Source organism: Globicephala melas, chromosome 1 (genome assembly GCF_963455315.2).
Source record: "Globicephala melas chromosome 1, mGloMel1.2, whole genome shotgun sequence".
Taxonomy (NCBI): Eukaryota; Metazoa; Chordata; class Mammalia; order Artiodactyla; family Delphinidae; genus Globicephala; species Globicephala melas.
The window spans coordinates 159,252,447-159,277,008 of NC_083314.1; the positions used below are offsets into that span (position 1 = coordinate 159,252,447).

Genomic DNA, 24,562 nt, shown 5'->3' on the forward strand with positions numbered 1-24,562 from the left:
AAAAATATTTCCAAAGTTAAGCTGTTTCAATTTGAACTGTTTGACTGGAAGACAAGCACAACAACAGAAAAAGCCTAATATTACAGTTTTTATAATCTATCTCTTATCATGGGTAACTGAATCATTCCATTTCCTACTACATGTACAGAGCAGTGTTCTGGCTATGAAACAAGGTCTGTAAGGGGACAAAGAAGGCCAGAGCACCTTAAAGAAGAAAAGGTTAGGTATTATTTCTTAAACAAAGCTTTTTAAGCCACCCTAGACTGCTTATCTATTCTAGCGAGAGCTCTCCCTGTCTTGCACAGATTTGAGAAGACAATGGTATTAAATGTTACTAGTGCTAATCCAAGCTACAGGTAGTAATAGTAAGGTGTATCTGCCCAATGTTATCTAGCTACAGTCAGCAGTCTTCCAAGAGCCAACAAGTACGATTTCTTAATCTTGGGTTTTGGAACTAGAAGAGCTTCACCAATAGTTAGTAGACCACCATCACTCATTTCTTAAATACATACTTACTGACTGCTATTATGTGCTATAAAGGCACTGGGGATACAGTGAAAAGTAAAACCAAAACAGACAATAAGCTACATGCTATCATGTTATTTTTTTATTTAAAAACATGCCTATTGTGGTGCTCTTTCTCTTACTCTCCTTGGTTTAGGATTAAATGTCTTCCACAAAATGTCCCTCATCTCTGGAAGGATATTTATCAAGGCTTTAAGTAGTTATCTCAGGTAGTAAGGCTACTGTAGATATTTTTTATTTTCTTCTTTTTGACTTTATCTTTAAATCTTCATTTTTTAATAGTGAGCACATATTACTTTTTCCTTTATTACAGAAATAATACATGAGTGAAGTCTCATCCTAAAAAATTTAAATATAGATATCCACAGTAAAGACTTCTGGTCTCCAAGTATCTTTAAGAAGCAACCATTATTAGTACTTAGGTATGTATATATCTTATTCTTTTAATATGCACTTAGAGATAAAAATGCATATACAACTTTCTTTTTTAACATGAGATCAGATAATAAATGTTCTATGACTTCTTTTATTATTATTTTAAAAACTAACAATGTGTCTTAGAGATCATTTTATTCTGCAGTTTGGGTGCATGGTAATTAAGTGAATATATATTCCCTTCCCCTCTTATTGAAAAGGAACACAAATGATAAAACATTAGACACACTATTCTGGCCTTTGATTTCTTTTTTCTCATTATATATCTTAGAGATAGATCTATATGTACTAATATGGAACTATATCACTCTTTTTCACAGCTGCAGGATATCTCATTGCATGGACCTACTTCATGTCCCTCATGATGGAGAGTTATGTTGGTTTTGTACTTCCATCCAAATAAACTTTAGAAATACCTCCACAATTTCAAACTAACTAAAAAAAGGGAGACTGGTAAGACTGTATTAGCATTCTGGGTATCTTATTCAAATCCACAGTACTTTAAAAAAATGTATACATTACATTCTTCTATTAAAAAATGTGAGAATGTTGTCGTACATTAAAACAAGGCTGGCAGGATACATACCAGATAAGCACATATTGCTTCTGTGTTAATTAAAAAAAAAAGTGAATAAAGGAAAATAAATACATGGTAATTAACATGCTTATTTTGTCTTTCCTTTAATCCTACAGGTAAATTTTCTTCACTGGATTATTATAATACTAGCATTCACAACTAATGTGTCTTATCTCACAGAGTTGAAACTACTAAACAAACATTATTTATCCTGTTTAACATTCTATTAATTTTCCTTAGTGTTTATCCCACTGTTCTTCTAATCATTACTGTTCACCATCTTCCCCACAGCAATGTGGGCATCTGAGGTAAAAATTAAAGTTAGTGAAGGAAAGCTCTTACAAAAGATGCGATGAAATCAGTGAGTACAGTTGAATTAGGCATGAATTTCAATCAGCAAAGATCTGCCTCTCTATCCCTTGGTTAAATCCTTAACATTTTATAAACCTACATATTTATGCATTTTTTCCTTCTTTCCCTTTCACAAATCAGCTGAGTTTAACTGAAAAAGTAATATTTACATTTAATATTTTTAAAACCTATTAACAAAATATACTAAAGGAAATAAACATACACTAAAGGAAATAAACATACAATCATTTCTACAGATAATTACCCTCAAAGAAGCATTAGATAAAATTCAGCACCATAACTAAAAGTCTCACAGTACCAGGACTAGAAAGGAGCTTCCTTAATTTGATAAAAGTTATCCACCAAAAATCTATGGTAAATTCAACTTCATTTAATAGAAAGTGCTAGCTGGCACAGGAATGCAAGCTAAGAGAAGTAAAAGGTAAAAAGATTGGAAAGGGAGAAACAAAATTATTATTCTTCACAATATGACTGTCTAGAGAGAAAAGCCAATAATCTATAGATAAATTATAGAATTAGACAGTTCAGTAAGGTTGCTAGATTTAAGATCAACATATAAAAATAAAATTACATTCTTATACACTAGCACTCAACTTAAAATGTAATTTTAAAAAGATACCACTTAATATCACAACAAAAAACCACAAGACACTTGAGATAAAATCTGAACAAAAGATGCATAAGACCTATAGAAGTAATAGGTATCTTTACTACTACAGAAAATCTAAATAAATGGAGTATATACCTTATTAGTATAAATTATTTGTAAGTTAATCTGCAAATTCAAGGCAATTTCAATCAAAATACCAATAGGATATAACCCCCTTGACCTCTGGAACTTAAGAAGCTGATACTAAAATTAACATGAAAGAGAAATGAAACAAGAATAGCCAAGATAGTTTTTAAGAATAAGGTCTGCTCTAACATTCATCGAGATCTGTTATAATCCAATTCAAGTCAAGAGACTGTGGGGACAGACACACAGACCAGTAGAACAGACTTGGAAGCCCACCTTATACAATATACAAAAACAAATTCCTATTCAGAGAACTGAACATGAAAAGAAAAATAAACATTTAGAGGAAAATATAGAACATCTTTATGATCTTGGAGGCAAGAAAGAATTTCTTAAGATATAAAAACTATCATAAAAAAATACCATAAACAAAGCCAGAAAAAAAAAAAGACAGGCTATAGATATGTGTAATACATATAACAAATGATTACTATCCAGAATATATAATAAGTTCCTATAAATCAAGATAAAACAATAAAAGTGGCAAAGGATACGACTAGGCATTTCATAGAAGAGAAAATCTAAATGTCAAAAAACAAATTTTCACTAATTATCTTATTTGTAATTAAGGAAATATATACAAAAACTATATCAAGCTATCATTTTACACCAATCAAGATTGGCCAAAAATGTTAAGACCGATAACACAAGCTGACAACAAGCCAAAGGAAGACTGAAGAATGAAAGCTCTCATACAGACTGTAGGAATATAAACTGATATAGTCAGTTAGGAACAAATGGTAATTTATAGTAAGTTTGAGATGAGCATAATTTTCAACTCAACAGTTTCACTCTAGGACTTCCCTGGTAGTGCAGTGGTTAAGAATCCGCCTGCCAGGGCTTCCCTAGTGGTGCAGTAGTTGAGTCTGCCTGCCAGTGCAGGGGACACAGGTTCGAGTCCTGGTCCGGGAAGATCCCACATGCCATGGAGCAACGAAGCCCATGGGCCGTAACTACTGAGTCTGCGCTCTAGAGCCCGCGAGCCACAACTACTGAAGCCCATGTGCCTAGAGCCCGTGCTCTGCAACAAGAGAAGCCACTGCAATGAGAAGCCCGCGCACCGCAACGAAGAGCAGCCCCTGCTCACTGCAACTAGAGAAAGCCCGTGCACATCAATGAAGACCCAACGCAGCCAAAATTAAATATAAGTAAAATAAATAAATAAATTAAATAAATTAAAAAAAAAAAAAAAGAATCCGCCTGCCAATGCAGGAGACACAGGTTTGAGCCCTGGTCTGGGAAGATTCCACATACCAGGGAGCAACTAAGCCTGTGTGCTACAACTACTGAGCCTGCGCTCTAGAGCCCGCGTGCCACAACTACTGAAGCCTGCGCGCCTAGAGCCCGTGCTCCGCAACAAAAGAAGCCGCCGCAATAAGAATCCCGTGCACCGCAACAAAGAGTAGCCCCCCTCGCCGCAACTAGAGAAAAGCCCGGGTGCAGCAAAGAAGACCCAATGCAGCCATAAATGAATGAATGAATGAATAACTTAATAAAAACCCAAAAAACAATTTCACTCTATTGGAGTATATACTCTGCAAAAATTCCATATCTGTGAAAGGCAACATGAATGAGAATGCTTATTGTAGCACTGTTTATAATGGTAAAAAGAATGGAAACAACTTAAACACCAGCCAAATGGATAAATTTGTACTACATGCATATAATTACAATTAATGGGCAGGTGTTAGAATTCAGATAAATACAATTGAGAAGTAGAAAACTTGAGAGGAGTTTGGTAGAAAATGCGATCTTACCAACTACTTAGATTGCCATTATCTAGATATGTATAATACACAACTAAGGCAAAAAAATTTACCAAAATAGACTAGATGTCTAGAATACCAGTGGGATAGTCTTTCAATTCATGAACATAATATCTCTGAATTTATTAACGTCATTCCAGTTTCATTAAGGTTTTGTGATACGTTATAAGTCATTTATTAATAATTGATAAAAATTTTGTTGCTGTTGGAAATGTATCCTTTAATCTTTCATCACTTACTAACTTATTATTTTTTAAATTTTATTTATTTATTTGTTTTTGGCTGTGTTGGGTCTTCGTTTCTGTGCGTGGGCTTTCTCCAGTTGTGGTGAGCGGGGGCCACTCTTCATCACGGTGCACGGGCCTCTCACTGTCGTGGCCTCTCTTGTTGCGGAGCACAAGCTCCAGATGCACAGGCTCAGTAGTTGTGGCTCACTGACCTAGTTGCTCTGTGGCATGTGGGGTCCTCCCAGACCAGGGCTTGAACCCGTGTCCCCTGCATTGGCAGGCAGATTCTCAACCACTGCGCCACCAGGGAAGCCCACTTATTTTTTTAATTAGGTTTATTTTCTTCTTTTCATGGGTAACAGTGTTAGAATAATGAGAAAAGGATAGGCTTGGAAATGAAATAGATTTTAATTCTAGATCCAGACTTGAAATTCAGAGAAATCATAATTCATTCATTGCAAAATTAGAAAAACATCTAGTACTTATAGCATTAGGGTGAAGATTCAATATAAGGTACCTACTTGTGCCCAGAACATGGCAGGAGCTCATCAGAGCTCTTTTTCTCATCTTTGAAGAACTGTCTACTCATGTCTTTTGATCTCTCATTTACTGAGGTTTTAATTCTAGGCAAAATCATTTTGTCAATGTAAACTAACTCCTTGAAGAGGCTGATGGGAGAATGTTCCATGAAAAAGTGATTAGGATTCTTGAATTTGCATTTTACTGTGTCAAAACTGAAAATTTTTATTAGGACGCAGCTAAAATAACAGATGTGAAAAAAGAAAATAATAAATATTTGCCATATTTAAGATAACTAGGACTACAAGTACCAAAATGAGCCCAGGTCCAAATGATGAGTATAAAATAAAGCAGTAAATAATGTTGGATCCTGGTAAAAACATAACTACAATTATACTTTAATCTCCTGAGAGGTTATGTGCCTTAATTTTATATGTATACTTTCATTGCTCTGAAGATATAAGAACAGAAACTTATTATACAATGCCTTTTTATGGTAATAGTGAGCAATTAAGAGGTCACATTAAACATCTTGGTGTGTCTATTATTACCTAGCAAAATAATATTAACATAGTACTCAGGAGATATTGATAGATGAAAGGATTGCTTTTCTTTTTCTTTTTCTATTTTTAATATAAAATATCACATATTTACTAGAGTGTCACTAAACAAATTATAAAGTGAATATCCACATAACCAACATTCATATCAAGAACTAAATATTGCCAGCATCCTAGAAACCTCTTCCCTATCCCTTTCCCAGCCTTAACTTCCCCTCTCTCTGCTAGAGGTAACAAAAATCCTGGCTTTTATGGTAATCACTTCTTTTTCTTTATAGAATTACAACATAAGTACAGATCACTAAGGACCACAATTTAGTTTTCCTAGTTCTTGAATGTTATGTAACTGGAAACATAAAGCATGTAATCTTTTTGAGTCTTTTGCTAAACACTGTTTCTAACTAATCTATATTAATTAAATGTAACTGGTTTCTTCATTTTCATTGCTCTAACACTCTGTTGAAGAAATACACAATTTATCCACTCTGATGTTGATGGACAGGGAATTCCCTTGCAGTCCAGTGGTTAGGACTGGGAACTTTCACTGCCAGGGGCCCAGGTTCAATCCCTGGTCAGGCAACTAAGGATCCCAGGCGTAAGCTGCCCCACGGCAAAAACCAAAACCAAACAAAAAACCAAAAAAACCTGATTATTAATGTTGGTGGACAGTTTATGCTGGCACTTTCCTTTGGTTATTAGAATAAGGTTATGAATATTCTTATAGCCTTTTTTTTTTTTTGGCTGCACCACGCAGCATGCGGGATCCTAGTTCCCTAACCAGAGATCTAACCTGTGCCCCCTGCAGTGGAAGAGTGGATTCTTAACTGCTAGACCACCAGGGAAGTGCCTAGGTGGCCTTCTTGATATATGTAAACACGTATATTTCTCTAGTAGAAAAGGCAATATCTGAGTAGAACTGCTGAATCATTAGGGATGTGTGTCTCTGACTCTCCTAGATAATGTCAAACTCTTCCAAAGTGGTTTTAACAAATAACTCTCCCACAAGCAGCATTTAAGAGTCACTGTCGTGACAAATTTTCACCATCAGTATCGTTAGACTTGAATTTTAGCCCTTCTGGTGGATGTGTAATGGTATCTCAGTTCAAAAAAAAAAACAATTTGAGGTATAACTTACATACAATAAAATGCATTTCAATTGTAAAGGTTAATGATTTTGACAAACGTATATACATCTATGGTATTACCACCCCAATTAAGACAGAACCTGTCATCACCCCAGAAAATACTTTCCTGCCCCTATGCAATCAGCTTCTGTCACATCTGCCACAGGCAAGCACTGATCTGATTCGTTTCATAATAGAATAAATGGTTCCAGAATTTCATATAAATGGAATTATACTGTATACACCACTTTGTCTAGCTTTTTTGTACATCTTACTTGAGATTTATCCATACCATTGTATAAATTAGTAGTTAGTTCTTTTTAGCTGTTGGGTAGTATTTCATTGTATAAATAAATTACAACTTGTTTCTCAATTCACTCGTTGCTGGGCATTTGGGTTGTTTCCAGTTCCTAATTATTATGAACATGTAAACATATATGCACAAATCTTTGTATGGACCTATTTTTTCATTTCTCCTGGGGAAAGACCTAAGAATAGAACTGGTAGGACACATGGCAAGAAAATGTTTAAATTTAAAAGAATCTGCCAAGGGCTTCCCTGGTGGCACAGTCGTTAAGAATCCACCTGCCAATGCAGGGGACACAGGTTCGATCCCTGGTCTGGGAAGATCCCACATGCTGCGGAACAACTAAGCCTGTGCGCCACAACTACTGAGCCTGTGCTCTAGAGCCCGCGAGCCACAGCTACTGAGCCCACGTGCCACAACTACTGAAGCCCACGCGCCTAGAGCCCGTGTTCCGCAACAAGAGGAGCCACCGCAACGAAGAGTAGCCCCTGCTCGCTGCAAATGGACAAAGCCCGCGCACAGTAACGAAGACCCAATGCAGCCAAAGATAAATAAATATTAAAAAAAAAAAGAATCTGCCAAAATATTTTTCAAAGTGGTTGTACAATTTTATACTCCTACCATTTCTGATTGCTCCACACCCTTACCAACACTTAGTATTGCCAGTCTTTTTGATTTAGCGAATCTAGCAGGTATGAAGTGATATCTCACTGTGGTTCTTACCTGCATCTTCCAGATGACCAATGATGTTTAGCATCTTCTCAAGTGCTTACTGGCCATTCCCATAATCTTTTGTGAAGTGTCTGATTTTGACCACTTTTTTAAATTGTCTGAGTTGTGCAAGTTTCTCATATATTCTGGACACAAATCTTTTGTTTAGGATATGTTATGCAAATATTTTCTCCCAGCAGTAGCTTGTCTTTTCATCTTCTTAACAGTGCTCTTAAGAGAATGTGTTCATTTAGATGAGGTTTCCAACATATTAAGAAATCTTTGTCTATTCCAAGGACATGAATATTTTTCCTCTTTTCTTACAAATTTCTCAGTTTTAATGGGTTTTTTTTTTGTACAAATACTCAGCTGTTCTAGCATCGTTTATTGAGAAGACTATTCTTTCCCCATTGAATGTTGGCCCCTTTGTCAAATATCAATCAACCACGTAAGTGGGTCTATTTCTAGCTATTTCTAGCTATTCTAATCACTTCTTAGCCTTTTGGCTAAGATCAAGTGTAGTGTCTATAGCTATCATGTAAATTGATTTGTATGTCCATCTTTAACCCCAATATCACAGCTTTGATTACTGTAGCTTTATAGCATGTCTTCAAATCAGGGATTATGAATCCTCCAACTCTGTTCCTCTTCAAAATGGTTTTAGCTATTCTAGGTTCTCTACATTTCCATATAAATCTTAGAATCAGCTTGTCAATTTATATTATAAAAAAAAAAAAAAAAAGAAAGCCTGGTGAGATTCTGGGATTGTGTTGAGTCTACAGATCAATTTGGGGATAATGGACATCCTAAGAATTTGAGGCTTCTGGGCCAAGAACATGGTATCTCTGTTTATTTATATCTTCCTATCTTTGTCAGGAATGCTTTGTAGCTTTCAGTGTAGAGGGCTTGTACATCTTTTTTAAAATCTATTCCTAAATATTATTATTATTATTTTTTTGCGGTACACGGGCCTCTCACTGTTGTGGCCCCTCCCGTTGCGGAGCACAGGCTCCGGACGCGCAGGCTCAGCGGCCATGGCTCACGGGCCCAGCCGCTCCGCGGCACGTGGGATCCTCCCGGACCGGGGCACGAACCCATGTCCCCTGCATCGGCAGGTGGACTCCCAACCACTGCGCCACCAGGGAAGCCCTACATTTTTTGATATTATGAATGGTACATGTGTTTTTCACTTTTCTAATTGTTGAATGCTGGGTATTATTTATTATACTGCTAGTATTTTCCTTTTGCATATGCAACTAGTGTCTTGTAATCTTGCTAAATTCATCTATTAATTCTAGTAGGATTTGGGTTTTTTTGGTAGATTTCTTAGGATTTTTTACGTAAACAATTATGTCTTCTGCAAACTGAGATAGTTGTATTACTTCCTCTACAATATTATGCCTTTATTTTTCTTGGACCACCAGCACAATGTTAGAAGTAGTGAGAGCAAGTATTCTTGCCTTCTTCTTAATCTTATGGCAAAATCATTCACACTTTTTATCATTTAGTATGATGATGCCTGTATGTTTTTCTAGATGCTTAGATCAGGTTGAATAAGTTTCCTTTTACTGCTAGTCTGTTACAAATTTTTATCATGAAAATGTTAAAATGTGTCAAATGATTTCTTCTGTTGAGAGGATTACATTGTTTTTGTCAGGTGTCAGATTCCGGGGTATACTAGCCTCATAAAATTGAGTTGTAAAGCCTTTCTTCTTCTTCTGTTTTCTGAAAGAATTTGTGAAAGATTGGTATTATTTTTCCTTAAATGTTAGATAAAATTCAGCAGCGAAATGATTTGGGACTGGAGTTTTCTTTGTTAGAAAGAATTATGGATTTAATTTCCTTAATAGATACAAGGCTATTCCAATTTTCTTTGAGCCAATTTTTGTAAAGTTGTGTTTCATTTATCAGATTAATTGGCATAAATTTGTTCCTAACATTCCCTTATTAATCTTTCAGTTCTGAAGGATCTTTAGTGATAACCCCTTCTTTCATTCCTGACACTAGTAATCAGTTTTATTTTTTTATTTTTCTTGATTAGCCTTGTTAGGAGTTTAAAATTTTTATTAGCTTTTTAAAAGGAATTAACTTTTGGTTTCATTCACTTTCTATATTGTTTGTTTTTCTATTAATTTTTGCTCTGATCTTTATTATTTCTTACCTTCTACTTACTTTGGGTTTAATTTGTTCTTATTCTAGCTTAAGATAGAAAGTGTGTGTGCTAGCCTGCCTCCAAAGACGGTCCCTAATAATAAGTCTTGCCTCATGGGATTTCCACGTTTGTGTCTCTCCTACACTGAATATAACTGGTTTATATAACTAATAAGACACAAAACTGGCAGAATATAGCTTTCAATGCTAGGCCTTAATGTCATTACAGCTTTTGCCTTGCTCTATCATGGATTACTTGCTCCAGAGGAAGCCAGCCACAATATCATGACAACACTTAACCAGCCCTGTTGAGAGGTCCAGATGGCAAAAAACTAGGCCTCTAGCACAAACTTGTTACTGAGTTTTACAGATGTAAAACAAGACTTAACCATCCATTTAAACATTCATCAAGTACCTACCATATCAGGGACTCTTTTGTGGGTTGGAATTTAAAGATGACTCAGACAAAGCCTCTGCCTTTTAAGAACAGATCCTGGGTTAGGATGGCAGAGGAACCACAAGCAGCTCATTTCATTCTTTCCTCAAACTCCACTATAGCCATGGTAAGGAATTAAAAGAAAGAAAGAAAGAAAGAAAAAAGACATAAACCTAGAAGGAAGGGAGAACAGAAAACAGAAAATGCACCAACATTTTAGAAGATGAAAAGCGAGTAGACAAGTTGTAACTGACATAGCAGATAGAATCCTCAGAAGGTGTGAGAAATGGCAGTGCTAGGTACCTCTGAAACCGGTGATAAAAGGATGGGGGTAGTGCAGAAAAATGAAGAGGAAAGCTGTTTGAGAAGCAGGTAGAATCCTAGATCCCTTGTTCAGCTCCATTCACATTGCAGAACAACTGCCTCGTCTTTATCCTGGCATAAACTGTAGGTGTATTCTCTGGAAAAAGTAAAAGACTTTTGGAGGGAGGATGTCAGGCACAATTAAGGGCACAGGACTGTACCCAAAACAAGGAATTAAATAACTATAAATATTAAATGCTGAATGCAGACATTTCCCAAGCCAGAATCCCCAACTTGGCTTCCAGATCGCAGGTAATGAAGACTATTACCCTTCAAGCAGGAGGTTTGGAGGGCTCATCTTTGGGTAATTTGACCAGGTAAGACATAAGGATAAACTAACATTATAGGTTCCCCAACATCAGCCCAATCAAATCACCCTATGATAAAGCTCAAAGTAAACAGGCTCCACTGATGAATTCAAAGCATCTAGTCAGTGTTTTAGAGTCCCAATGCATCATGAATAAATAATCAAGGATACTATATGATTGAAGGAAGCTTCCAAAATGGAGGATAATGATCAAAACAAACAAACAAACAAAAAAAGAATTTGGAGGAAGCATAAGCATGTGTAAGAAAAATAATACCCCAAAATAAATGATCTACAGTGAGCTTAGAGAAGATACTACCATATGTGAAACAAGAATAGTACGCTACTATAAAATAACATTCAGGAAATAAAAAAGAACGAATAGAAATTTTAAAAAGCGAAGGGGGTTAGAAAATGAAGGTAAGTAAATTTTCCAGAAAGTAATACAAGGGAAACAAAACCTCACTAAAGCTATTTAAAAAGTGGAGCACCACTTTCAAATTTATGAAGGAAAATTATTTCCAACATAGAAACCTAGCTGAACTTTCATTTAGTTTGTTGATACATTTTCCAATGTGTAAGGCATCAAAAAATTTTGCCTCCTGTGTACCCTTTTCTCATGAAACTTCTAAAAAAGGGGGGAGGGGTAGGAAGGGATACAGATAGTGAAGTTTGATCCCAAGAGGACAGCTGTGCACCAAATATGAACATACTCTATCAGACTGAAGCAGTATGGGTCAAGAAACAGATTTGATTAGACTGTCACTGAAATTCCTGATGCCATTATACTCTTTTTCTAATGTGAGGATAGACTAGACAAGCCTGATACAGGTATCTTTACTTGGCTGAGCTTGACCAGTGCTGATAAAGTTCCTGCCCTGTTGCCTGACCCTTTCACCCTAAAGAAATATTCTGCTTTGATCTACTTCTGAGGACTAATTTGAATACTGTAAAAATCAAATTATTTCTTAACCTTAGGGATCTTATACCTGAACTGAAGACAAACATATGAAGCAAGCAACACTAATATTGTGATTAATAAATTACTTATTAGAAATCTGTTTTCCTTGCAAAGGAAGCATATTCAGTGAGAACTTTTGACTCTTAAGCAGCATAAATTATAATTACCAAATTCTACAACCATTTATATATTATGACTACTTTCTTCTAGTAGCAAAATAGTGAATGTTTTATAGAAAGCTACTTTTTACTGAAAAGCACAAAGAAGTAAATAAAGTATATAAAAATAAAAAACATTTCTCAACTCAGATGTCCTGGGTCTGAGATTTGTCTGCCAGGAATCTTGCCTCTTAAAGGATGCAGTAAAGAGCTGTGAATATTAAGGGCATAACCTCTGGAATCAGAAAAATTGACCTCTATCATTTAAATATAATAACTATTGTGCCTCAAATATAGTTATATCTAAATATACCTTTAATAGGTTATATTACATCTATCAATACATTAATAAAATTATAAAATACAAACTATGTGACATTTCGAGAGAGAAAGTCACTTTAGAGAAAGTTTAGATTTTGTCTCTAAACTTCAGTTGGGGCTATCACTTAACTCATACAACTGTGATGACGTTCATAGGAGATACAGTTGTCTTTTGGTTCCTTGGGGAGATTGGTTCTAGGACTCCCTTTGGATATCAAAAGTCGGTGGATGCTCAAGTCCCTTATAAAAAAATGACATAATACAGTCGGCCCTCAGTATACATGGTACCCAGGTAACAAGGGCTGACTGTAATTAATGTAAAATGTTTAGCATTCTCCCTGTGGTAAACAAAAATATCTTCAGGGACATACAACTAATAAGTACCAGATTCACTCTTTTTTGGCTGTGTTGCACGGCTTGTGAGATCTTAGTTCCCTGACCAGGGACTGAACCTGCGCCCTCGGCAGTCGAAGTGCGGAATCCTAATCACTGGACCACCAGGGAATTCCCGAGATTCACTCTGATGCTCTTAAAATGCATAATTACAAAAATTAAATGCAAGTTGCAAATGAGTTAGGCCTAAAGGCAGGCCAACCTAAAAAAATATTCTGCATTTCATTGACTCTAAAATGCCAATTATGGTAAGGTACATCAGTATTGTGTGTATCCTAAAAGAGAAATTTGCCAATTCAACTGTGACAAACGATCTACTGCAAGACATCTCCTGATTTCAGAGATAATGAAATGTGAAAAAAAGTTTTTTGTGTGTCTAAGATTGGTAAAATTCATTAAAGTTACATAGTTGAGAGTTAGGATATTAAACACCATGAAAACAATCATTTTGAAGACAAGATTAAGTCACACAATTAGAATTAAATTGCTTGCTTTCTTAAAGTACTATTCCATGCTTATCTCCACCGCAAATTTCACCTAGCTCCCACCTGTCACTTCCTCAGAGAAAAGTTCCTTGAACACGGAGACTAGAATGGATCCCTTTGTTACGCAGTCCCACTGCACTTAGTACTTCCTCGTAGTACTCATTATATTGCTCAATACTAATCTTCTCTGGTTGATTTCAAGTTCAATAAAGACTATTTTGTTCAGTGCAATATACCAAGTGGAAGGGTTGCAAAATCAAAACCACACAAACAAGAAAGGAAATATAAGCAAGTAAGGTGGTCAGTGTAATATTTTCCCTCATTATTTTTCACAGCAGCATTATATATTATTGACAATTTAAAAATAAACTCATTTAAGTGCCTTCTTAGCGCAGTAGGCAGCACATCAGTCTCATAAGAATAAACCCGTTTAAAATTTTAGGCTTTGGGACTTCCCTGGTGGCACAGTGGTTAAGAATCCACCTGCCAATGCAGGGGACACGGGTTTGAGCCCTGGTCGAGGAAGATCCCACATGCCGCAGAGCAACTAAGCCCGTGAGCCACAACTACTGAGCCTGAGCTCTAGAGTCCACGAGCTGCAACTACTGAAGCTCACATGCCACAACTACTGAAGCTCACACACCACAACTACTGAAGCCCATGCATCTAGAGCCCATGCTCCCAACAAGAGAAGCCACCACAAGGAGAAGTCCGTGCACTGCAACGAAGAGTAGCCCCCGCTCGCCCCAACTAGAGAAAGCTCGTGCACAGCAACGAAGACCCAATGCAGCCAAAAATAAATAAATAAAAGAAAATAAAATTTTAGGTTTTATTTCATTTCATTAAGATAACACAGATCTTTTTGTTTCTTTGCTTCACAGTGGCACCTGAAATTATCTACACACTTTGTTCACACAAATAAACATACTGTCACATGTTTCCTGAAACATGTAGCCTTATAGGTCTATCTCTTCTCCCTATCTCAACCAACCTATTTCATTCCTCTTTCTTCTTTCCTTCCTTCTTCCTAAAGGGAACCACTATACTGAAACTGGTGTGTATTTGTCCCATCTATGTTTTTATGGTTTGTTTTTTTGTTAACATCTTTATTGGAGTAAAATTGCTTTACAATGGTGTGTTAGTTTCTGCTTTATAACAAAATGAACCAGCTATACGTATACATATACACCCATATCTCCTCCCTCTTGCGTCTCCCTCCCTATACCACCACTCTAGGCGGTCACAAAGCACCGCCATCTATGTTTCAATACTTTTACTGCATTTGTATGTATCCAGTATATACTTAAAAAAAAAAAATTCACATAAGTAGTAACATAACCTTTTGCTATTTGATCATCCCCCCAACATTGTTTTCAATAATAATCCATGTTGATATATGTAGACCTGGTTCATTCATTTAACTGTTACATAGTATACCACAATAGAACAATTTATGTACTCATTCCAATGTTTACTTATTCTGTTATTGACAGGAATCAGGCTGTTTCCAATTTATTGGAATTCCAATAAAAATAATTCCAATAATAATAATAATAATAATAATTCCAAAATAATTCCAAAATAATTCCAATTTATTATTCCATTATTACAAATAATGTCTCAGTTTTTGCAAGATACCTCTATGGTATATTAAGGGTTTTAAGACATGTTCAATATCATCTTTACTGGATATTGAAAACGGCCTCCAAAGTAGTTGTATCAAATCATACGCCTATAAGCAGTGCATGATACTTCCTTATACTTTATCCTCATCAACATTTGATATAAGACTTAAATTTTTATAAATCTGATAGGTGTGAAATGGTACTGATTTCACTTGCATTTTCCTGATTACTAATGAATTTGAGAATCTGATTTTCTATTGGCCATTTGTGTTTCCTCTTTTGTGAATTACCTTTTTTTTTTTTAACTGATTGCCTTATATCCCATAAAGCTCTTGGTTATATATGCTTTAATATTCTTCTAGCATTTTAACTTTGTTTATGGTGTATTTATAACAAATAAGTTTTAAATTTTGACAGAGCCAAGCTTACCAGTATTTTCTATTATGATTTATACATTTTACATTTTGTTCAATGTTAGAGATATTCTCTTACTTTTTCTCTGAATGAATCTTATCTTATTTTTTATTTTGGCCACACCACATGGCATATGGAATCTTAGTTCCCCGACCCGGGATGGAACCTGCACACCCTGCACTGGAAGCGTGCAGTCTTAACCACAGGACCGCCAGGGAAGTCCCTGACAGAATTTTAAAGTTTTGCTTTACAAATTTTAGATTACAATCCACCTAGAAATAAATTTGGGATATGATGTGAGATGGGTCTAATTATTTTTTTCATATAGTTAACAACAGCATAAACACCATTTATTAAACATTTTACTCTTTCCTCAGTGATTTGAAATGCCAATTTAATATCAACAAAGTTTCCACACACACACACACACACACACACACACACAGAGCTTATTTCTAGGCTTTATATTCTGCTTCATTAATCTGTCTGTCCCTGCAGTTTAAAAAGTGTGCTAAAAAAAAAAAAAAGTGTGCTAAAATTGTTACAGTTTCAACATAAGGAGGGCAATTCCTCCCCCTTTACTCTTCTTTAAAATTATATTGATTTTTCATCGTCACTTATTTTTTCCATATAAATCTTAATATTGACTTATCAAGTTTCACTATATACCCAATTGAGATTTTACTTAAAATTGCATTTACAGATTAATTTTGGGAGAATTGACATCTTATCAAACATAGTCTTCTCAATAAGCCTAATATATTTCTTTCATTCAGATCTTCACTTATATCTTTCAATAAAGTTTTATATTTTAGAGACCTCTCAGAAATCTTTTATTCCTGTGTATCCCCTTTTCAACCCAAACTCTCAATGTCATCACATTTTCTAAAGCTCAGTTAAGACATCATTTACTTCTACAAATATTTTTCTAACTTTCCAGGCTCAATTAGATACTCCTCCTCCATGTTCTTGGTTTTATTTATTCATTCCTTGCTTAATATGACCGAGAGTTGTGCCAGGCATGGAGGTAGACTGGTGAATAAGATGGACAGTCCCTAGCTTCATGGAGCTTTCATTCTAACAGGAGACAAAGAATAATAAACACTTATAATTCAAGGTGACACATGGTATTACAGGGGAAGTATACTGTACTATGGGAATACATAAGAGAAATACCTAACTCAGACTTGGGGGAATGGCTGGATGGGGGGCAAGAAGGGTGTCAAATACTGCTTCTCAAGGAAGTAACATGTAGACTGAAACCTGTAAGAAGAACAGAAGTTAGCAAACACAATAGTGACTAAATATCATAGTACTGACATCCTTGTCTTACTCTTGATTTTACTGGAAAAGCTCCGCTGCTTAACTGTAAAATCTACTCTCTGAATATGTTTCCTCCCTTGGCTTCCTTGACACCATTTCTTGGCTCTCATACTGCCTGTGATAATCATTAATTGCTCACTGGTTCCTCTTCCTTAAATGCTAGTATTCTCCATGGCTCTATCCTTTTCATTCCTGTTTTCAATCTAAATACTATTTCTAAAGTTTTTCCATTTTCAGAGTTTCAAATATGGATTTATATACTAAGGAGTCCCAAAACTTTTACTTTTAGCTCACACCACTACAGATTTTCACATCTGCATTTCCAACTACATACTAGATGACTCTGTCCATATGTTCCATAGAATCCTCAAGCTTTAGACATATTTACATTTGACATATTTATACATGGTATATACTGCCAGCTAACCAGCAACAGCAGACCTACCTCCCATATTCAGTATTATCATTCATACCTGGTATGAATGAGTCACTATTCTGAATGTATGTTGGTGAGTATGCCCTTCTTGAAAGCTAGTTTATAAAAGCCAGCACAGTTAGCTAGCACAGTCACTGAAGGTTTGGGAATATGAAGGTTGTTTCAAAGACTGAATAATCATAGAATTCTGTAGGCCAGGTATGGGGTTTTGTTTTTTTATTTTTAATATGTCAATTCGGCTAGGCTACTACTTGTCAGTTATTCAATCAAACACTAATCTAGGTATTGCTGTGAAGATATTTTATAGATGTAATTAAAGGGATATTATCCTGGATAATCTGAGTTGGCCTCATTTAGTCAGTTGAAAGGCCTTAAAAACGGGGCTGAGGTATCCCCAAGAGAGAGAAGAAATTCCACCTATGGACAGCAGCTACAGCCCATACCCATGTGTTCTAGCCTGCCCTTCCTGATAGCCTACCCTAAGGATTTCAGACTTGACTAGCTAGCCCCTACAACTGTGTAAGCCCAATCGCTCTCTCTCTCTATGTGTCTCCTACTGGTTCTGCTTCTCTGGTTGAACCTAATACACTAAGATTGTAGCTTTACTTCCAAAAACCATTTCCTTCAAAAACCTAGTAAACCTTCTGGTCTCTTCATTTCCAATCAGTTCCATGTACCAGTAACTATACCCAAAGTTTTTTTCTGGACATGGTTTTTAAACCTATTTTTTCAACTTAATCTTTGTAATATGTTCCTTCCTCTCCATCCCACATTAGACCATCACCATCTCTTACCTGAACTAGTGATTGAAAAAGCCTCCTAACTGGCTTCTCAGATTAGTTTTTTTCTCCTCTATCTATTCTCCACACTGCTGCCAGAGGTCTCTTTCTGGAAAACAAATATGATCATGTCACTATCCTTCTTGAAAACTTTTGAAGTCTTCCTACCTACAGGATAGAGGTAAATTTGTTTTCTATTTCATTATTTTCTGTTTTTAACTCTTATTTCCTTCTATTTTTCTTTGCATTTAATTATGTTATTTTTCTAACTTATTAAGATGAATGTATAGGTAATTGATGCTTTTCTTCTTTTCTAATAGGCATTTAAGGTTTTAAATTCTCTCTAAGCATTGCTTTAGCTAATCATACCAATTCTGATATGTACTATTTTCAATACTCTTCAGTTCAAAATATTTAAAATTTGTGATTTCTTCAACCAATGGGTTATTTAGAAATTATTTTTTAGTAATATTCAAAGCTGAACTTTAAGTTCCAGTAGGAAAATAGCAGCAATTTATTTCCAAAATTTCCCACTTTCCTCCTAGAACTCGATACAGAGCAACAAAGATAATGTAAAAAAGAGAGAAAAGAAAAGGAAAAAACATCCTACATCTTCAATGAACCTAGGAGACACTAAAAACCTGAAAATGCCAGATTGTAAGTAAATATGGCCCAAAGTACTTGGGACTAGTAGAACCTATGCAAGGGAGAAAGACATGAAAGATGAAAGAAAGCCTAGTGGGGCAAGAGTAAATTTTCACTCCAGAGAGAGAGGGTCCTACCCTAAGTGGGAAGTGCAATGTTTAGTTCTGAGATTGAATGGGGGAAATCTCAGAAGGAAGTAGAGAAAGGAGGTGTAGAAAGTGTCATGAGAGTGAGTAGAGGGTGAACTAGAAGTGACAGAGCTCAGATAGGATTACCCTTCTAAAACCAAGGCTTGCATTTTTCCTCTGTAATGTCAAACTTGGAGAAAAGTTAAAAGAAGAATACAATGAACTACCATGTACTCTTCACAAATTCTCTAATTGCTAATGTTTGAGCAGGCACTTTCAAAGGCAGGAGTTGGGCTTCCCTGGTGGCACAGTGGTTGAGAGTCCGCCTGCCGATGCAGGGGACACGGGTTCGTGCCCCGGTCCAGGAAGATCCCACATGCCGCGGAGTGGCTGGGCCAGTGAGCCATGGCCGCTGAGCCTGCGTGTCTGGAGCCTGTGCTCCACAATGGGAGAGGCCACAACAGTGAGAGGCCTACATACCGCCAAAAAAAAAAAAAAAAAAAAAAAAAGGCAGGAGCTGAATTCCCCTGGTAGCAGAAACTCCTTAAACATATATTACTCAGAGGCAAAAGAGATGTGATTTATTTTGAAGAAAGAACCCATCAGAACAACAGAGGACAGAGGCCTTGAGCAGAGAAACCTGGAAAACCACCTTGCTCCTAATGTCCTGTCCCACCTCCCTCTCCCACTCCAGTCTCTTCTAATAGGTGGTTTGGGAAAACTCATCTCATTCAAATACGAATAACAAAAGTGATAAGTATCCATACAAAAATACCATTTAAAAAATGTAAAAAAGCAGCACAACATCCCTGACAAAGAAAACTCAACAGAAAAATACCACCACGAAGTAGATAAAAAATTATAACACTACTTTTTAACATGAATTCAAAACTTCTTAATGCAGCTATGAAGAAAGATCTCAGAGCAGAAATTTAAGAACTAAGGGGAAAGACAAACAGTTAAGAGAAGATGAAATAAGCACTGAGAACTCATGAAAGAAATGGAAGAAAAAGACTTTTTCAAATTCAAAAAATGAAGACTGAGCAAATGGTAAAAATTATATCACAAAAGGCACAGTAAGGACCAAGTAGGATGGAATTTTTTTTAAAAGAAAATAAAATGACAGATTAAAAAAAAAGATAAAAGAGTTGAACCTACATTTTCAAAGGGAATCCCATGTTTTAAATAAAACTGACCCAAAATGCTCAACACTGAGAAAAAAATCTAGTAAAATAATTGTAAAAAATATTTTCAGCAACCAGACAAAAAAAGCAGGTCCCTTCTAGGGAAAAGAAAATCTGCTGACATCATATTTCTCTATTGAACATTCACTGTGAGAAGACAGTGGGAAAATACCTTTAAGAAACTCAAGAAAGTGTCATTCAGATATACCATAATGGAAAAGAATATTAAAAAAAAAAGCATGTCTCTACGTGTAGAACTGAGTCACTTTGCTGTGCAGCAGAGACTGCCACAACATGGAAATCAGCTATACTTCAATAAGAAAAAATTGAATGAAAAAAAAGTGTGGTTCAATCATTTTATGTCTAGCCAAGCAGTCCTTCAGGAAAAAGGCTATAGACAAATGGTTTTCAATATGCAAAAACTCAGCTCTTACTCATATGAGCCCTTCCTGAAGTAACAACTTGAGGACAAACTGCAACCAAGAGATGACAGGAAAAATTTTAGCAAAAGGACTTGCAGTTAGCACCAACACATATAACTGTAGATTTAAGATGAAAACGAATGAATATACAGGTGACAGAATGGAATGTAACTGTTAACATGCTCAAAAAACACTGGAACAGTAATATATACAAATAAATGAATAACAGAAAAATCATAAAAAGTAGCATAAACTCACTGATTTCACTTTACAGTAATAGACAGGAATCAAAGTTGAAAGTCAAGTAGTATAAATTTAAGCAAAATCATAACAACAATAAAATAATGCTATATTGGCTAAAACTAGTTAAAAAAGGAGAGGGAGGAAAGAAGGGAAGGAAAAGAATAAAGCTAATATAAATGTTACTGATTAAGGAAAGCAAAAGATACTGTTTTAAAGAGAGGGAAAGATGATTATTATATGAAGGTAACCACTGATGAGAAAAAAAAAAAATCCTTCCTAATAACAGAACTAGCATTTAAAAAGCACAGAAAACATACCACATGGATTATAATCCTTTTGTTAGACAATGTAGACTTTTGGCCCAAAAGTACAAAAAAAGTCACTTTATCATTGTAAAGGGTATAAATCAATGAAGAATACAGATAGGTGTACATATGCTCCCAATACTATAGCAGCAACATCATGAAAGTGGAAATATAAGAAGAAATAGAAACACAATAGGAAATTTAAATTTATTTCTCCCATCTGAGACAAGTAAACAAAAATAAATAAGGAAATAGATGATCTAAACAACATAATCAAAATTGAAGTGCTGATGAATATTCATTTAACTCTATCCTAAAAATTGATTATATCTTATTTTCAAATAGCTATTGAACTTTCATTCACAAAATCTGACCATATATTAGGTTACTAAAAAAAAAAAACCCTCAACAAATTCTAAAAATAGAAATACAAACCACATTTTCTGATTAACAGCAAAATGAAACTAGAAATTTATAACACAATCAGAAAATAAAAAGATCTTCAATCTGAAAATTTAAAAAGTCTCTCAAACAACATTTGGATAATATGGGAAATACAAATGAAATCTGTGGTGTTTTGAGAAAATGATATAATAAAAAACTAGGTATTAGAAGCTTTGGAACATAGCTAAAACAGTGATAAGAAGAAAAATAACTGTTCTTTTTGGTTTTTGTTTGTTTTTATTTTTGGCCATGCCACACGGTCTGCAGGATCTTAGTTTCCCAACCAGGGGTCGAACCCACACCCTCAGCAGTGAAAGTGCGGAGTCCCAACCATTGGACCACCAAAGAATTCCCGAAATAATTTTTTTAAATACTTTTTTTAATAAGAAGAAATGAAATTAAATGTTACTAATATAGTTCAAAAAGGAAGGAAAAACAACTAAATTAACTGAAGAAAAGTGGAAGAAAAAATTTATAAAGCTAAAAAGAGAAATTAAGGAGTCAGAAAACAGAAAGCCAGAGAACTAAGAAAAAAATTCAAAAGCTCTTTGGTGGGGGGAGGTGGGGAGAACCCGTTGATTAAACTACTACCTCTCCTAATTAAGAGTAAAAAGAACAAAGCACAAATATAAAAAAGAAACTATGGGGATAAACCACAGAAGTAGACAAAACTGAAAAAAAAAAAAAAGGAACTACTTAGTAAAGATACATTAGATATAGATAAAATATATATTTCTAAACAGACTGATTTTTCACAAAATAAATGAAAGATTTAAAAGAGCTACCCACCAAACAAAACAAAACACACCAGGCCACAAGATTTTACAGGGGAATTCTACCAAATCTTAAAAGAGCTGATAATTTCAATACTATTTAAAAACTGTTGTACATTTTAGAAAATGGGAAACTTCTAAATTCTTTATGAAATAAAATATTAATACCAAAACTTGAAAAAGACTGCATAAAAAAAGAGAAGATTGCAGATCAGATCAATCTTACTTTTTGCAATTTGATTAAAAAGGTAAAGCATTAAAAAACAGATTCCAGCATCACATTAAAATAATCCAAAACCACATGTTTAGTTCAGTGTTTGTTAAAAAAGAAGAGAAATATCATATCATCAGCTCCATAGCCACTAAAAGACATCTGACAAAATTCAACATCCATTCTTGATTAAAAGTACTCAATAAAATAGGAACCAACAGATGCTCCTAAACATATACATACATATATGTATTTAATGCAGAAACACTGGAAGCATTCCTTCTAAAGTAAGGAATAAAAAGAGGATGCCCACTATTCTCTAATGGTTAACACTGTCCTATCTAATTAGTCAATATAATCTGATAAAAAATATTAGAGGTATAAAAATCCAAAGGAAGACGTAAACCTATCACTATCATAGATGAAATGATTATAACCTAGAAACTGCAAGGAAATCACTTGAAAAGTTAATGGAATTCAATAAGGCAGAGAGAAAAAAGTTACTATACAGAAATTAAATGCCTTCATGTACATAAACAATAACCAGTTAGAATCTATAAACCCATTTAATAGGGAAAAAAGAGAGAGAGCACATATCCAGGAATGATAATAAGAAGTGTGCAAATTTTATGTGAGGAAAACTTTAAAACACTCCTGAAGTAAACAAAGGCAATCCTGAACAAATGGAAAGGCATAGTGTTTTCTTGGATAGAAAGACTCACTATCTTAAGACTCAGTAACTTAACTTAAAAATATAATGAGGTCACAGTAAAAGTAACAGTCCATCCTCCCATAACCACTAGTTCTGACAAGGTATTTCTAAAGCTTATATAGTGAGATAAGTAAGAATGGCCTAGAAATCCTGAAGAGAAAAATGAGACTAGCCCTAGAAGATATTAAAATTATAAAAGAAAGGAGTGACTGAAACACACAGCCCCACCAAAAGACAACTTTCTACATGACAAAAAGCAAAAACAAGACCACACCAAAGATCAAAAGACAAATAACAACCTAGGGATAATATTTGCAATTCATATCACAAAGGGCTAATCTCCTTGATTTCAGAAAGCTCTCTCAGTAAATAAGACCAAAAATCCAACAGAAAAAAAGGAGCAAAGGACATAAAGAATTAATAAAAAAGAAATAAGGTGGCCCTTACATATGTGAAAAGATGGTCAAATGCAAAATAATAGTACATAAGGAAACTATTTCTTGTAAATCTGATTGACAAAAATCTAGAGTTTGACACCTCTAGTGGCAAAGGTATAGGGAAACAGGTAGTCTCATTTACTGATGCAAAATATTTACAATCTCAGTGGAGGGCAATCTGGCAGTAACAATCAAAATTACAAATATATCTGCTTTTGACCCATCAATCTCACCTCCTGGAATCTATCTTAAAAATAAAAATATATGAATGGGGCTTCCCTGGTGGCGCAGTGGTTGAGAGTCTGCCTGTCAATGCAGGGGACACGGGTTCGTGCCCCGGTCCGGGAAGATCCCACATGCTGTGGAGCGGCTGGGCCCGTGAGCCACAACTACTGAGCCTGCGCGTCTGGAGCTTGTGCTCCGCAACGTGAGAGGCCCGCGGCAGTGAGAGGCCCGCGCACCGCGATGAAGAGTGGCCCCCGCTCGCCGCAACTAGAGAAAGCCCACGCACAGAAAAGAAGACCCAGCACAGCCAAAAATAAATAAATAAATGAATTAAAAAATATATATATATGAATGATGTTCTGAAATGGAAAATAATTAAAAACAGCCCTAGTCTTCCCTGGTGGCACAGTGGTTGCGAGTCCGCCTGCTGATGCAGGGGACACGGGTTCATGCCCCGTTCCGGGAAGATCCCACATGCCGCGGAGTGGCTGGGCCCGTGAGCCGTGGCCACTAAGCCTGCGCGTCCGGAGCCTGTGCTCCGCAACAGGAGAGGCCACAACAGTGAGAGGCCCGCGTACTGCAAAAAAAAAACAACAGCCCTAGTATACACCTAAAGATGACTTTAAAAATACATCATCTCGACGTATCCCCACAATGGTAGATGCAGCTGAAAATAATGACAAAACTATGTACTGATCTGGAAAGACCCAGGGATCCTTGGAGGAATGGCTGATTCCAGGTATAGAGGAGGAAATACAGGAT

The 24,562-nt window shown here is 35.6% G+C and overlaps 1 protein-coding gene and 1 pseudogene across 1 annotated transcript in view; one reads left to right on the forward strand and one right to left on the reverse strand.

The window, feature by feature from the left end:
- AGO3 (argonaute RISC catalytic component 3) overlaps window positions 1-24,562 on the reverse strand; it is a 117,437-nt gene that overhangs the window by 47,951 nt on the left and 44,924 nt on the right. The gene's annotated exons all lie outside the window — the stretch shown is intronic.
- Window positions 8,406-8,484, forward strand: LOC115867243 (U2 spliceosomal RNA; annotated as a pseudogene).